The sequence below is a fragment of the Tiliqua scincoides genome, chromosome 6, assembly GCF_035046505.1.
Source record: "Tiliqua scincoides isolate rTilSci1 chromosome 6, rTilSci1.hap2, whole genome shotgun sequence".
Lineage (NCBI taxonomy): Eukaryota > Metazoa > Chordata > Lepidosauria > Squamata > Scincidae > Tiliqua > Tiliqua scincoides.
The window spans coordinates 69,296,845-69,309,577 of NC_089826.1; the positions used below are offsets into that span (position 1 = coordinate 69,296,845).

Genomic DNA, 12,733 nt, shown 5'->3' on the forward strand with positions numbered 1-12,733 from the left:
CTTCCATCTCTAATATATTCGTTTATGTCAATTTGTGGAAATTTATTCAAATTTGAAATGTAAATTAATTCTTTTTTCCCCTCAGCCCCTGACACAGTGTTGGAGAGATGATGTGGTCCTCTTGCCAAAAAGTTTGGACACCCCTGGCCTGGTCAATATAACAGTGCCTTATGCCTGGGGATCTCCGGTTAACGAACACACACTCTAAACCTGAATTCATGTAGCGCCACAGCTCTGGTCCAGCACTGACAATTTTCAAGACTGTGAAACAATTAGTTGCTGTGACACAAACCGGGTGGGCCTTTAAGTAGCTTAAATAACATCAAGGATTGCTGGCACGGGGAGGAGGGGGAGTCCACAACACCAGCAGTTACAGCCAAACAGTAGCATTCACACAGTAGGATGTTATTCCCTCTGAATGGATTCTTTTTCTGGATCTAGGACAAATCCTACATTTTCTCTCTGTTAAGACAGTCCCTGTGCAGATTAGCTCCCATATTGTCTGCCTGTGGTATTCAAGATTTGGCTCAGCGTGGCACAATTAATTCATTCTGTATACTACCCTTGGTGGGAATTGCGTGTCCACGTGGACTACAAGTAGCATACTGGCACATTGTCGCTGAATTGAGATAGCATGAAATGATGCTGCCAGGAACATGTGTAGCTAAGAAAGCACCCATCTTATCAAGAAATGTCAAAAGAGAGTCAAAATTTGGTCTACATTCCAAGGACAAATCCACTCCTGGCTGGAGCCCTTAGTCCATCTTCCAAAAGGTCATCTCTGACTCACAGCTGTGAAGCTTTTTAAATGCAGTGAGTTATTGTGCACTCAGTCCCCAGTGGATATAAGTAAATAGCATAATACTGTCTCTAATTCAGTAGCATTCTCGGGGATAAGAAGATCACCAGGAAGGCAGAAGAAAATATTGGGAACTGGCACACTATTGAATGTTAATCTCTCTCTCTCTCTGAAATATTGTTCTCCAATTGTTCAATATTATTCTGGAGATGCTTAAGAGAGCTTCCTTGTCTCTCTAGGCCCTTTCTGCGCCTCACTGATTTTGCAAGCACAGAATGATAGGGAAACAACAGAAGCAGATTATTGTACCAGTTACCAAGAACAATGCATTGGTTAATTTCAAAGCATTTCTCCTATGTCCTGCTACAGACAATCTCTTCCTTGAGTTAGGAACTGAGTCTGCATAGGCTGTAATTTTGGAAGTCAAGCTGAAATGTGCATGGTGAGCATCCAGGGTATCTGGCATTAGTGTGCGCTGACCCAGCCTGGGGTGGGGAGAGTCACACCAGGGTGGCCACCACCATTTTAGTTTTTGTTTGTTTGAAGGAGGAAGAAAATTAGAGGGAGAGAAAGTGAGATTAAGAGAAAGAAATATTGGTATCTCCTATTTCCTCAAACAGCCCCTTCTCCCTTACTAACCCTTATTCTGGGAACTGGTGGTTGGCAACCTTCAGTCTCAAAAGACTACGGTATAAGCCTAAAGCACCTGGTATTCCCAGGCGGTCTCCCATCCGAGTACTAACCAGGCCTGACCCTGCTTAGCTTCCGAGATCAGACAAGATCGGGCATGTGCAGGGGAACTTACTCCTGATGGATCCCTGATCACCTGATGGATGCTCCCCACCACCTCTCATCCTTCAAATCTCTCCTCAAAAGCCACCTATTCCATAAGCTTTTGACACTACCACCTAGTCATTCAACCTTACTGCAACTGATGGCCAATTCTATCCCCTGCCAGTCCCTGCACATGCACACTGCATACTGTTGGAGGAGGGTAATCGGCCCTAGAGGTAAGTAAAATTTTCTCTTACTTAGCAATCCATAGGCCTCCTGGCCTCCAATGGCTCTCCTCAGACCTATGCCAGCTATTTTGCTGGCATAAGTCTGACTCAAGGTGCATTTTGGGATAGGGAAAGGGGGATAGGATCTTGGCATGTGCTACCTCCAAGATCTTCCCCTTCCCACCCCTGAACTTCCTCCTTCCTGGCCTGCTCGCAGCCATGAACTAATTTGGAACCACCCACACTGATGACCTACCTGCTGTGGCGGGGCATCTGGGAGTCATTGTCAAACATGCACAGCCTATGGCCATTGCACCCAAGGCCCCACATGGCACAACAGCAATGCAACTTTCGCGCCAGCATCCCAAGCTTTACGGTGCCAGATCACAAGATTCGCCACTGTAAGACCCTCATAAGATTAGGACATAATTTTGAGTACATGTGCTTAAAATAATCACATATTCTGTCCCATTCTCCCTAGCAAATCTGTGGGACATGCTTTCCATATATAAAGTTCCAGGCTCAATGCTCAACACCTTGAGTTAAAAGGCGCTTAACTAGACAGGCTGGGAAAGTCCTTAGAGCACATTCCTATGCATGTCTACTTAGAAGTAAGTCCCATTGTGTTCTATAGGGCTTACTCCCAGGATTAAAGTCTTCATCTGTAATCTTGGATAGCCTTTGTCCATCAGAGTTGTCAGCACTGGACTAGATGGATGAATGGTCCACCTGGGGATCTTTGCCATCAGCATATCCAGTGAAGCAAAGAGCCCATGTGCAAAACTCTGCTTTCATGCATAGATCTTCCTTCTGGGTCAGAGTGTCTGTGAATATACACACCTTGAAGGTTCAGTAGTAATTGTCTGCACACTAAAAGAGTAGGAGTACACTAAAACTGTAGGAGTACACTAAAACTGTAGGAGTCAAAGTGATCAAGATGCAGACTGACACTGCTGTTATTCAAGTCCCCTCACATCCAAGAGCAATTAGCAGCGCACTACCCAAAAGATCAAGTGCAGGCTATAAAAATGGACCACAGCCTACAAAGGGAAAGTAAAACTCTGGAAGAGAACCCATGGTTGCTAAGCCTGCAGCTGTTACTGAACAAACTCTCTTTTGGCTGAGCAGATTTACCTGTCTCAGCTGTAACAGACTGACCTGACTTAATCAGTAGCCTGCAAATTCCTGGAGCATAAAAAGGGACTTGCCGTTTCAGTCCCCAAACTCCCAGTAAAATCTAATGCTGCACTAAAACCAGTCACCGGCGCAGCTATAAGCAAGCAAGCAAGCGACACGCCACCATTGCCAGCCTGTTCTACAGTATCTCTCAAATGTGTTAATGCGTTTTGTGCTGCTGACAGACTCCCTCAAGAATCACCCTTGAGAAAGGAAGGTTGGGTTGGAACTCAAATGCCAGCTGCGCACCTTTCCCTGTTATTCCTCTTCAGATCTCGGTGTGAAATGCAGTGCTCCGTGGCTGCCACCAAGCTGGGAGGAACAAACACGCACACATCTGTCTGGGAGAACATGTCTGGAAATGATCACTAGATGCCCACAATCACTGAAAGTGGCAATGCGATGTCATGGACGGGAGACACTTTCTGGGTGAAAAAAAGAAATGTGAAAATGGATAAAGAACACTGTTTGGAATGGGCAGACAGTGATCTGCCCAAATGGGTGGATCATTTAGAACAGATGCGTCTCCCACTGTGGGAGATGCTCACACAGACAGGTGGCTCCCCTTTAATAGGGACTTAAAATGTACTAAAGATACATACAGTCAGTTCTCTCTATATGCTCTATCTCTCTTATCTGCGAGAGCGCCCTCTGTGCCCCAGGGCCTTTTGCCCAGAGGTGTTCTGAGGACCGGGGAAGCAGCGCACTGTCTCCCAGAGCCTCTGAAGGCCTCGTAAACCCTCCCTGGCCCTCAGAAAGACTTTTAAGGGCATTAAAACATCACTTCCGGCTGCCTCTATGAAACCAAAAGTGATTTTTTTTCAACCCTCTGAGGCTTTTACAAGGTCTTCAGAAGGTTGGGGGTAGCAGCTCAGTGGGGGGACATCAGCCTGCAGTCTTGGGCCTGGGTGTCACAGGGCCAGGACTGCCACTGAGATTACCTGAGGGCTGCTCTGGGGCTGAGGCCTAGTTCAGTGGTTCCCAAACTGTGGCCCATGACCCACCAGTAGGGTGCAACCTGATTTTTGGTGGTCCCAAAACTGATAAGCTGAGAGCTGACAAGGAAAATGTATTGAACCCTATAGAAACTGAACCTGAGCAGCTCATCCACATTTACTCATGAGTAGGCAACTGTGCCTCAGTCCTCTTTGAAGAGCAGGCCAAGGGAATGCAATTGTGCCAGAATGGTCCCAAACCAATGAGTGCAGGCCCCAACAAACTCTCAAGAAGGAAGTTTCGTTCCTCCAAGCTGACAAGGAAAATGTATTCAGCACTATGGAAAGCAAAACTTTGGCGTGCATGCACATTTACTAATGAGTAGGCAAACCTGCCTTGGCTCTTATTGAAGGGGAGTGCAAAGCCACCAGGATGGTCCCAATCTAATGAATGTGGAGCTCAACAAATGCTCCAGAAGGCAGTCGTCCCCCCCAATAGTAAAAAGGATAAAAACAGAGGCTTGAATGGCTGGCAAAGTGAAACTTCTTTTTTCAAGTCTCATAAAGCTAGGTGGTCCTGATAAGACTGTTTTAAAAAGTGGGTCCCAGTGCTAAAATAATTGGGAACCACTGGCCTAGTTCACATAAACATGTACATCACTTGATTTCTCTGCACATGATTATATACACTGGAACATTTTCAGGAGTTAAACTACCTGCAGGGAACAAGTGTTTTCATTGTGGCAGGATCCTTTCATCCACTCACTCACTCTCTGCACACATTATGTCAAAAGAGTCTCATTTTATATTCTAATCAATATATAAATGTGCATACGACCAGGAAAGAACCTTCGGTCACCATGCAACTTCCTCCATGCATGCTGTATGTTTTGTGCCCCCGAGTGGGTTAAAAGTATATGAAAGTGAAAATCAAGTTGTTCATTTATCTTTGAGGAAGTTGTTTCAGGCACTCTGATGGTTATTGAATGCATTTCTATCATGGCATTAAATGGGGAAAGTCTATAGCCATCTATCAAGAAACAAAATAGGCATTTCCGCAATGTCAGATGACAGGAATGGGTTATCAGTCTTTTTGGCTTGGAAATTGTGAGTAATGCAGTCTTTGTAAAAGAGGATAATTAATACTTTCAATATGGAGGATAAATGAAGGGACCTGTAGTTACAAAAATCATTTTAACTGATGCAAGGGGGGGGGAAACAACCCAGAGGTGACAATTCAAAGTGGGGGGAGGAGGCAAAAGGGTTTCAGTATGAGGCCAACGCTCTTAGCAAAGTTCAAAGGACAACTTTTGTATACATTCAAGATTAAATGGCAGATAATTTGTTGCAGTTCAATCCTTCATCATCATAACTGCCTCCATTCTGCTCTTGAAATAGCTGCTACACAGATGATCTCAGTCCAGCATGAGAAGCTTGTATTTTCCTAATATTTGGCCTAGAGATACAGGCACAGCTGAGCAACAGAACTGCCTGCCTTTCGACATTGCGGAATTGCCTGGGTTTTAAGTGGCGACTGTAAAAGTACCAGTAGGGTGGTTGAGGTCAATGATGCTATCAAAGGGCAGAGTGGAAGGTTAGTATCCATGAACTCTTGTGCCCCTGCACTGTTTTGCGATTCTGTATCAGTCTGATGCAAGATGTGAGTCATCTCTTTGTGACGATTGTGTCAGGTCACATCACACTGACTGGCATGAATCATCGCATTCACATAAATCATACATGCCATGAGTCAAACAACCTGCCGTGGTAATCTCATCAGAAAGGCTGTTATTTTCATACTAAAATAATTAGGTTTCCAGACATCCACACAAACAAAAGAGTCTTCAATCTACCCTAGATTAGATTTCTAAGAGCCCAAGCCTATCCCGCATCATGCTGTAGCATGAAGCTGTGCCAACAGAGCGCAAGCTGCATGCTATGGCAGGGGGCACCAGAAAACCAACAAGGGCTTTCTTTTTTACTTACCCCTTGGTAGGCCTTCCAGTAGTCTATGGGTCTCCTAGAACTAGCGCCACCTATATAGGTGGCATAAGTCCAAGGAGAGAAGGGGGGTGGGCAGATGAGAAATCAGGGATAATATCCTGGCACATGGGACAAGGTGGGCGGATCAGGCTCAGGAAGAAGACAGGATTGGCAGCACCAAAAATGAGGTGCTTATTCAATACCGTTTCTTTCAATATTCCAGTCACACCTAACATTGCTATGATCAAAGACCAGCTAGATATTCCTTATGCAATATTTCGTAAACCTTGACATTCATAAAGGGCCATTGTGGCTTAAGAAAATACTGTAATGTGTTTTGCATACAGCAAAAGATAATAAAAGTAATTAACTGTCAACTTTAGGAGGATTTTAAAACTGTTATTCTTCAAGTTGACAACAACAATCATACATAAATTCAGATACATACCTGAACACTATCCTGTTTGACTGTTTAAATTGGAAATGCATGTAAAAATTCCAGATTATTGTCAGTTTGAATATTTACCTTGATATTAAAGTGCCTTGAGCAAGAAGAGAAAGTTGAGTTTAATATCTGTTCTGCTTTGTTTTTGCCAGAAATGTTCCCCATGAACCAAATCAAAATCTATTTTAAGGTCTGTGAATCAGTGAACTGTTAGCATTTATTTTACTATGTATTTAAGCAATAAATGGACCCATGTCCATTTCTGATAGTACAGCAACCACACACATGGTAGCAATCGAACCTTGAACAGTCTACAAGCAGAATATCCAATTTACCACTGAGTTTCAAATTCTGCCCAATGAGGACTGTTATCTCTATCCACAATAGGTCTGCACAACTTGTGACCCACCAAGCCAAACAAAGGAAAGCCATAGACAACCAGGGGCTTGATAAATCTCCTGGTTTTGCTGCCTGTCTGGGACTGCAAAAATGGTTCCAACACATAGCTGGTAGACTGTGGTTTAATGAGGCACACATTGTGCAAGCTGCATCTAGAACAAAAGCAAAGGATAACTGAGCAGTATGCAATTGGGTATAGAAACAAGCTCTTTCTTTCCCCTATGTATATTAAAGATGTTCATTTATGACCACAGCAACACAACAATCAGCATATTTTTTTTCCTTCTCACATGCAGAACAGAATAAGCCACAACTGCACAAATGTCACATATGGGATCCATAGAATAACTGCTCAATCCTAAACCCCCCCCCCCATTGTGTTGGGGGAAAAAAGATCAGACAGCCTGCAGGAAGAAAGTAAAAATATTTTTACTTACCCCCCCCCCCATTGGCTTCCTGATCACCTTTGGGTCTCTTTGGACCTGTGCCAAACATTTTGCTGACACATGTCTGAGAAAAGTGGTGGGACTTCCTGGGAAAAGGGGGATAGGAACTAGCTAACACCAGTGATTCTGAGATCCACCCTCCCTCCCCTTCCCTGCCTCCAAAACACCCACTCTCCCCCAACCCACCCATGACCTATCTCCATTGCCAACTTACCAGTGCCACAGGAGGCCTTGAGAGTCACTGTTCCATGCGCCATGCCGCTGCCCATTTTGGGCAGCAGACCAGAAGCGGGCAATGGTGGTTTGACTTTTTGCACGGACTTAAATGACCTTGTGTTGCTGGAATGCTCGTTCTGGCACCACAAAGCCCCAGTAGGTTTGGAACCAAAGTCACTGATATACAAAGAAACTTTCAGCTACATTATGTAGGTGATTTTAGTAGCTATAATTTAAATTTAGTAGCTATAATTTTCAGCTACTGTTGACTATAATGCCACAAAATAAAGACAGAATTTTATTTAGTTGGTCTTTTCAACATTCCTTTCTTTCAGTCTACATGTGTTAAGGGTATATCTATTTTTTCCCGAAAAGTCATCTTTAAAGTTTGGGAGAAGAGTGGCTTTGATCTGTTAGACATCTTATGCTTCCTGACTATTTCCAGAATCTTGTGAAGTTACCCTTTCATAAGTGTCTCTCTCTTTTTTTTAAATAAGGTCGATTACACTTCCTACCTGTTCTTCTGGAAAATTATTTTGTTTCAGCTCAAACTATGGGAAGTATTTTGTCAAGAATACTTCAGCATTGCTAAATGAGGCAAAGTTCATTGGCAAGAGTGGTGTCTGCAATGCAGGAAATGAACCTGCTTTCTGTGCCAAGATCAATTAACAAGACAAGTGTGGCCTAAGTTTATGATGCTTGAGTTAACAGTTTGATGCTTGTCAACAAAGTGAGCTGGAATGGATAGCTCATTAGATCTGGCCATTTAGTGGCATTTCACCTGCATAAGGTACAAAAGATGCATGCTGTCCTTAACTAGGGTTGGCATTCAAATATTAAAGAAAGGAAATTTGAAGTGAATTTTGGGGTTCTTCTCTAGGATAAGCATCTGAGAATTTTCTAGGGAAGCCAAACAACTTTCTAAAAGACATGAAATTTTTACACATCCCTACAAAGCAGAGGTTCCCAAAGTGTGAAGTGCAGCTTGCAGGGGGGGGGGGGTTTGCAGGGCACTCCCTGGAAAGACACAAGACAGCTGCCGGTTGACAATGAGAACGTGATGCGACACTACAGAGGATAGTAGGAGGCTTGGCTCAGTGGGCTGAGGTCCTATGCATGGTTTTTGTGTGCTTGGAAAAGCCAGCCCATCCACCTACACTGAGCCTCTTACTGACCTGTGTAGCATTGCACTTGGCTTGAAAACCTGGAAGTAACTTGTGATGATGTCACTTTTGGGAGCCACAAGCTGCATTTGCAGCACACAAGGACATCACAGATTGCCAAGGACTGGGAAGCACAACTATAAAGTGAACTCTTGCCTTGGTCTGGTCTAGAGGGTTGAGCCTCCATTTGCCTGAAGATAACATTCGAAGGTCGCCAGTTCGAGGCCACCGGCACCGTGCGACCTTGAAGCAGCTGACAAGCTGAGCCGAGCTATTCCATCTGCTCTAAGCAAGGGAGGATGGAGGCCAGAATGTGCGACCAGCTCAAGAAAGAAACATCTGAATGTTGTGGTTTCTTGAAAGATAGAAACCTTCTTTCAAATTGTAAAAATCCCTACAGGGATTTAAATTGCCTGCCTATGTAAACCGCCTTGAATAAAGTCTAAGGAGAAATCTGAGGACCAAGAAAGGCGGTATAGAAATACCTGTATTATTATTATTATTATTATTATTATTATTATTATTATTATTATTATTATTATTATTATTATTATTATCTTGAGCTGTGACGAGTTTGCCCATCACACATATTGTCCTATCAGTTGGACAAGATAATTTTCTCCTAGGTAGAAATTCCATTTCCTTACTATCTCTGAACAAACATGATGAAAGTGCAAGTATTTTTTTTAAATGTTGAAGAAAGCATAGCATCAGTTTGTACTCAATAGGCTTTAAATATTATTCTTATCTATCATAAACAACATCATAAATTAGTGATGCACTTTGGATAACTTTTTCAAAGAATCACAGCAGTCTCTCTCAATGTTCACTGTTGAAGTCATAAACTCTGCACGGTAATCTAGAAGCCCAAATGTAGCCTTCAGATCATTTCTAATGAGTATGAGTTTTCAACAGCCATTCCATTACTAAAGTACAACATAATTTTTTTTTCCTGCAGATGGAAACACTTTCGTTCATTTTAAAGAGAATCAGAGGCACTGCTAAAATGAGGCAAAAGGCCCGATCTTATCCAGCTTTCTAGCTTTGATAAAGCTAGACTTATCAGTACTATCATATAATTTATACTGCATGTCAATCACCTAATATTAACATTAAATTCGACATAAGGACAAGTATAAGAAATTCAAGGGATGGGCAATTCTCAATTAATAATGTGAATTTGAGTTTCCAAGCAAATATGTTCAGTATCACAAGACTATGAAGTACACGTTCATGGATGCTTATGAACTTTACAGCCCAGTCCTATGTAGGGCGGACCCAGAGTATACAACAGCATTGACATAGCCTTTGCTGCATGCTATAGGCTGGCAAGGGAACAGCAGAGGCGTAAGAAAGGAACTTTTATACTTGCCTATTTTGCTGCACCATGGTCTGCAATGGATCCATTGCCAGTTAGTTTGCTGGTGCAAATCCAAGTAAGTCCAAGGGGGCATAGAATATTGAAGGTGATGCTGCCACTGATATCTGCCCCAGCCCACTCTCAACAGGCCCCTGCCTGATCTCTGTCCCCAAATGCCCCATCTGCCAATCTACCTGTTCTGGCAGTGCATTCCATAGGTGTGCACATAGGACTGCCAGTCATTTGCCAGCCCACATGTAACTGCAGTGGCTACCATCCTAGTGGCCCAGGCCTTGTGTTGACAGAGTAAGATTTCCATCAGTGTAAAGTCAGGATAACATTGGGCCATTAGACATGTACACTCCTTGTTGATGGAATGATTACTCCCTTTATAGTTCAGATTTCAATAGCTTTTTTTAAAAAAAAGTTTGTCTGCTAATCCCCGTTAACCATTAGAAGAACTTTACAACTTTGCGTAAAGAGAAGCTGTCATATTGCCCTGACAGTTCTGCCACGCTTCCAGCAAAACTGTATAATAAATGTCTCGTGAATGTTTTGATTGGAATGATAGGCACCATCTTTGAACCTAATACTAATTGACTTTTGTTTCAGAGGCAATTCATTTCAACAGGAAGGCACCTAGGAGAAATTAATTTAGGAAACCACTCAAAGGGAATATACTTGTCCTCTCTGCCTGAAATGCAGATGAGTTTGACTTTTAAAGATAAATTGCCACAGTTCAAAGCTCCATATTCCTTTGAAACGATTTTATGTGCAAGTCTCGGATACGGCTTGAAGCCCAAGCCATCGCTTGAATATACTGTGATGAGCGTCTGGCAATTTGGGCTGTCAATACAGCACAAATACTTGGCCAATCCTACATAGCTTCCCATGTAGCGATACAGCAGTGCCAAGTCGGCATCTGCTGTATCCTGCAAGAGAGTTTTGGCATGTGGAGGCCTCCTCAGGGGAAGGGAGCAGCCTTCCACCTGCTGCCATGGGTCATCTTAGCACAAGTCTGCATTGTCCAATGAAAGCTTTATCTGCACAGGAAGGGGATGAGGATTAGGCAGATGCCACTGCTCTGAACCCGCCCCTCCTCCTTCCTGATCCCTGTGCAATCTTACTTTCAGTGGCAGGTGTCCACGCTCCATCATCATGTGGATGTGGCCGCTTGCTGCTTGCAGAAGTGGCCATGTTGTGGCCATGCACCTGCTATCACATTTGCAACAACCAAAAGCTGTTCATACCGCCAGAACACTTGCGGTATGAACACTTATGCTATGGTAGCATAAACATAGGATTGGGCTGTTTCTGACCTAGAAGAACTCAGCAGCTTTGCCCACACCTCTTTCTGCCCCCATATCCAGACAGAATCTGCTTGTGCTTCCAAGTCTACCACCCTCCGCTATATGAATATCTCCTGTTACCCTTGTAAAGAGGCACCTTTCAAAGAGGCATTCTTTTATATTTAGCAGGGGGAAATCCACTGTTCCTCTTCACCCCAGCATGCTGTCTGTTGCCGGTGTTTCTTCAGTACTTATTTTTAATTTTTTAAGATTGTGAGCCCTTTGGGGACAGGGAACCATTTCTTGATTTATTTTGCTATTTACTTCTAATAGGATTGAACTAATCCTATTGAAAAGAAGTATATAAATATTCTTATTCTTAGGCTTATTCTTATTCTTCACAACAAGCTTCAAGCTGCTCCGCTCTCCTTGGACTTGTGCCACCTCAAGAGGTGGTGCAAGTCGCAGGATAGGATTGCGCCCTAAGTTGTTGTTGTGTGTAAAAACATCCAAAAATGCAAACTGTTGTACAAGCTGCCATTTTGTGACTGGCTCTGGCTTTCCACATTGCTATTTACAACACCCTCTGCTACCCCAAACCACCACTGCCTCCCCAAACCATCATTTCATGCTGAGATCTCCAAAGACTCTGGCAAAAAGAATATCTCCTGTAAGCTTTAAGTCAACCCACTCTTCACCTGTTCTGAAGGCCAGTTGTCCTACCTGGAGATGCTGCTGAGGAACTTGGGACCTTCTACATGAAAAGCATGTGCACTGAAGCTAAGGCCCTCTCCCCAATTCACCTGCTATCCCTTACGCTTGGACCCCTTCCAGAATCCTTTTTTCTGGCCTAGCCCCTTAGCCTCCAAACACATTTAGAATCAAAATCACCACCGCCCTGAAGGTCTTGATGAAATCTTATGGAATATTTTACTAGTTCTAAGGAGCATAACTCAGTCTGACAAAAGGGAGAAAAAACAGTATGCGTTTTAAATAAATGTATGATTTGAAGTGGAATAAGAAAATCTTCTGTCATAAGATATTTCTTAAGGTTTTTTGGTTTGGTTTGGTTTGGTTTTCTCTTTTTTTCCTTTGCTACCCAAATTACTTTAATTATGACAGTCTGGTTACTTTGATGAAAACTAGTAAGTTCAATAGAAGCGGAAATCATCTTCTTGAAATGACTGTAATTGAAAAGAGAGCAGAAGGCCAATTCATTCCCTTTGAATAAGGCGAGTGTGCTGTTCACAAGGGAATATACTGCAATGAGACTTGACAGAATATAGACTGTTATGAATAGGGCCATTATGAATGAAAAGCTGGAACCAACATGCAGTGAACTCCAAACTTTCCATACACATCAGACTTTTTCTATATTTTACAGAAAAGAGATGCAAGCTGGGAAATAGGAGTTGCAAGAAACTGAGCTGCTGCTGAGATTCAATAGCATTTGGTTCCTGAATGGCAGCCCTGATGTTTAGTTTGGCTCAGAAAGTTTACAAGGATACTACTGGGACCAAG

At 43.1% G+C, this 12,733-nt stretch overlaps 1 pseudogene; it reads right to left on the minus strand.

Moving 5' to 3' along the window:
• Positions 1-1,493: 1,493 nt before the first annotated feature.
• On the minus strand, positions 1,494-1,611 carry LOC136656662 (5S ribosomal RNA; annotated as a pseudogene).
• Positions 1,612-12,733: the final 11,122 nt, after the last annotated feature.